This window comes from Adiantum capillus-veneris, chromosome 2 (genome assembly GCF_014529385.1).
Source record: "Adiantum capillus-veneris isolate H3 chromosome 2, ASM1452938v2, whole genome shotgun sequence".
Lineage (NCBI taxonomy): Eukaryota > Viridiplantae > Streptophyta > Polypodiopsida > Polypodiales > Pteridaceae > Adiantum > Adiantum capillus-veneris.
The window spans coordinates 113,932,745-113,937,333 of NC_140932.1; the positions used below are offsets into that span (position 1 = coordinate 113,932,745).

Consider the following 4,589-nt stretch of genomic DNA (forward strand, 5'->3'; position numbering starts at 1 on the left):
GCATCAGTGGAAATGAAAAAGCAGCAGCACAGACCTCCACAAGGGTGACGCGTGGCCAGCTAAGGGGGGGCAGGGGCTGCGCGGTGGGGCAGGGCTAGCGAGGGAGAGAGAGAGAGAGAGAGAGAGAGAGAGAGAGAGAGAGAGAGAGAGAGAGAGAGAGAGAGAGAGAGAGAGAGAGAGAGAGAGAGAGAGAGAGAGAGAGAGAGAGAGAGAGAGAGAGATTATCTGCTAAATCAACCAACTGGGCAATGAATTAGTGATTATACAATGGGGGCCTCGTATTGCTTATCTACTAACTTGGGTGTCTTAAGTACCCCCCTCAGCTAATTGCGCTACCAAGACATTGCCAAATAAGTAAAATAAAGACCTAATGCCAAAATAAATAAGTCCGGGTGCTCTCATATGGTGGTAAGGGAGTGACAAAGGATATGAGTGTCTCGTATAGGGATTCTAGGAATAGCGACATCACAATTGAGTGCACAAGGACATAGTCTGGTGCAATACATGTTTGCTTCGAGTTGATCACCCACTTGGTGGCAGCAAAGTGACGGACGTCCATAAAAATATCAACCGTCAAATCAACAATAATAGGGCTCTTGGTACCAAGCTCTAGCATGACAGGGGTGAGATGCTTAGCCACTGTCTCCATGATGATGTGTCCAATGTGCGGGCTCCTTGTGTAGAAGATCTTGTCAAACTTCAGCTCAATAAGCACCACGCATTCCTGCCTCGTCGCTTCAAACACCTTCACTCCTCTTGGATCAAGATACTCTGGAAGAAGTTGTTTGAGAATTGTGTGCATTGATTTTGCAAAACTGTTTGCTTCAAGACAACGGCGTTCCCAACAGCAACTGTGGCAACGAGCGGGTCAAGTGTAAGCAGTAGAGGAAAGTTCCATGTAAAGAAAACCAGCAGAATGTAAAGGGGCTCGGGTGTGATCGTCGCCTTAGTAGTACTCTGTATATACCAGGGGAGAGCAACAGATGTTTCAGAAGCTTCTTGATATTCCTTAGAAAGTAATCGCAAGTGTTTCGGAGCGGAGAGCTTTGAGTAATTGGCCTCAAAGGAGGATTTGCCAAGATCATCAAAGAGCGCTGCACAGATGATGACTTCGTGCTCGTCTATCATATTTTTAAAACCTTCCACTTGCATGATTCACCATGCAAAGGATCGGGGTGTTACATCACGAAAGTAGTTGGGTGCATCAATGAGTGTTGTCTCTGCAAGTTGGGCTATCGACGACGTCTCCTGTGCTTCTTCTACCATCGCTCACTTGCTCTTTGGGTGCTTTCTTTGACTCGTGCAGGCATTCTATATATTATGTCTACTTGGTGAGCCAAAGACTCTTTTTGCTTTCTTTGAGTCCTCACCAAGTAAACACAATATATAGAACGCCCGTACGACTCAAAGAAAGCAGCCATAGAACAAACGAGCGATGGCAGAAGAAGCACTAGAGACACCTTCGATAGCCCAATTTGCAGAGACAACACTCATCGATGCATGCAGCACCTTCCGTGATGTAACAACTCGATCCTTTGCATGGAGAATCAAGCAGATGCAAGCTTTGAAAAATATGATAGACAAGCATGAAGCCGACATCTGTGCAATGGTCTTTGATGATCTTGGCAAATCCTCCTTTGAGGCCAATTACTCAAAGCTTGATCCGTTCCAAAACACTTGCGATTACTTCCGCAAGAATACCAAGAAGCTTATGAAACCCACATCTGCTGCTCTCCCCTGGTATATGTAGATTACTACTAAGGTGACGATCACACCCAAGCCACTCCACGTTGTGCTAATTTTCCTCTGCTGCTTGCACTTGACTTGCTCGTTACCATAGTCACTGTTGGGAACGACCTTGTCTTGAAGGCGGTAGAGTTTAAAAAATCAACGCGCAATTCTCAAACAACTGCTTTCACAGTATTTTGATCCAAGAGCAGTGAAGGTGTTTGAAGTGACGAGGTAGGAATGTGCGACACTTATTAAGCTAAAGTTAGACTAGATCTTCTACACAGGGAACCCGCACATTGGATGCATCATCATGGATGCAGTAGCCGCCCCTATTATGCTAGAGCTTGGTGGTACGATCCCTGTTATTGTTGATTCGACGGCCCATATTTTTGTGGTTGCCCGGTACCTTGCCGCCACGAGGTGGGTGATCAACTCAGGGCAAACATGTATTGCAGCAGACTATGTCCTTTTGCACTCAGATGTGATGTCGCTATTCCTGAAAGCCCTAAAAGAGGCACCCATATTCTTTGTCACTCCTTACCACCACATGGGAGTGCCTGCACAGATAAGGAACCCACCGACCCAAAAGCACAGAGTTTTTCACACATCATCAACGTAGAATGCTTCACTCGTTTGCGGGGTCTCTTAGAGGAGGTGAAAGACAACATCTTACCGTTTTACTCATCAAATTTGGCTTCAAAGAAGCCATCCCAGTTCTAGGTCATTATATGTGATATGCCTTGCTCGCATAACAATTATGTGGTGAAGATTAAAAATTTCAAGAACCCAGATGATATGTAATTTTTAGATACTTTGCTGCTCATGATTGTACCTTTGTTCTTAGGCCATTGCTCCCATGGCCAGCATAGCCTCTTTACTTCCTTAGGGGCATTTGTACTTTCTATTTTTACCTTTAATCAAATTAGTTTTTCTCAACAAAAATAAAGAATCTCTTTGGTTTACTAATTCTTGTTGTAATTTTGAACGATCTTGTAATAGCAAGTATGTGTGTGTGTGTGTTTTAGGTACATGTAGGGTATGCACATAGTTTGTCACCTTCCCAGATAAGGTCTAGAATGTGCTTATTAAATAAATAAACTTTACTATATTTGCACAAAGAGAAAGGTATATATAAATAATAATAATAATTTATGTATTTGTTACAAGTGAGGCAACAATCATGTTGTCAAACTATAAGAAATAATTTGAAAACTTTAAAGTAAACCTCTACCGCCACACCTCATGTAATTTTTAAAAACTTGATGGGCGATACGAATAGATCAGTACAATGCATATGTTACACATTTTTCAGATGTTATGGGAATAAAGGGTAAGGTCTCTGAATACCCTGATGGACACCATTAAGTATGGGAACACTTTATGGATGGTATGGGAACAAAGGGTTAGGTCTTTGAATACCCTTATAAACATCATTAAGTAATTTCAACATTGAATGAGAGAATGATTTTAGGAATGAATGACATAAATCACAAATATACTCAGGGTTCATTTTTTTAGGCTCGATTGCCATAGTGCCATTCGGAGGCATTTTTATCCTTGAGTGAAAGGAATTCTACCCTTTAAAAGAAGGATATGATATTGAAAAATCTTCAAGTAGACCTAATTATACATAGCTTAATGAAGGCTAGGTTAAAATTTAACCTTCAAAGAAATGATAAGGGTCACTTTTTAAAAATGAGCCTTGAGTATACTCATCCCCCGTGAAGATTCTCACATCCACCGTAGTGGATAAGGTACACACACATATTATGCTGAATGTTGATAATATTATCCAACTTTTTTGAGTCAAATGTGTTTTTGCACCATCACCTTCCTGCACAGAGAGGTTTTGCAAAGCAAGGACTTCGGCAAAGAAACTTGGAGTTGGGGTATTTGACTCCTATGCCTACACTCAAGTTTCTTTTACCACTAGAGAAAGAGCTAGAGTTGGAATTTTCTAGACTTTTCTATGTTATAGGCATCCTAGGATTATTTGAGTCAGTCTGATGCATTGTTAGCCATGTTACACACTAGGTGTCACATCATATGTAAAACCGATTCTTGGACATACTAGTCACTATATCACTGATATATGCACCACTTATGTGGATGCCAATTTTATCAGCCTCGTCACTAGATATCACATATCACATGATAATGGACTTCTATGTGTTTCGACTTGAAGTGAAACACATGTTGTTTGCTAATGTGATCGCACTCTTACTATCACAATAAAACAATAGAGTCTAAGTAATTTCTAGATCTCCCACTAGGCAAGCTAAACACACAGCTTCCTTTGATGTATAACTCTAGAGACTCTCCATGATATGGTTGCTCGAGCAAATAAGAAAATATAGCTTGATGTGGTTATTTTACTATCCACACAACCCACATAATACACATCCATGTAGCCTGCAATAGATGCATTACTATTCCCAAAACGTAAACGTACCTTTTAGATATCTCAAGATGTGTTTCACTGCTACCAGTGCTCTTTGTCAAGATTTTCTACAAATTTTGCTAACCACTCCCACTACAAAAACAATGGCCAGTCTTGTGACTACCATGGCATACATAAATCTACCAACAATTGAAGAAAATGGTACCTTGGTCATTTCTACCAACATTTTCCATAAATCTGCTAAACACTGCAAAAACATCTCTTGGCTACCATGACGTACATAAGACTATCACTAGTTGAAGACTATGGCACCTTGGTCATTTCCACTTTCTCAACATCACACTTGGGAGCATCATTTTTCCTAAGTTTTGCATATGCATGCATTGAAATACTCAATGAATCTTTCTTTCCCTTTTTAAAAGGTTGCAAGACCATCCTAAGATAACTCCACTATTCT

At 41.0% G+C, this 4,589-nt stretch overlaps 2 pseudogenes; one reads left to right on the forward strand and one right to left on the reverse strand.

Moving 5' to 3' along the window:
- Positions 1-367: 367 nt before the first annotated feature.
- LOC147463413 (aldehyde dehydrogenase family 3 member H1 pseudogene) lies at positions 368-1,266 on the reverse strand (annotated as a pseudogene).
- A 169-nt stretch (positions 1,267-1,435) lies between these two features.
- On the forward strand, positions 1,436-2,451 carry LOC147463414 (aldehyde dehydrogenase family 3 member H1-like; annotated as a pseudogene).
- Positions 2,452-4,589: the final 2,138 nt, after the last annotated feature.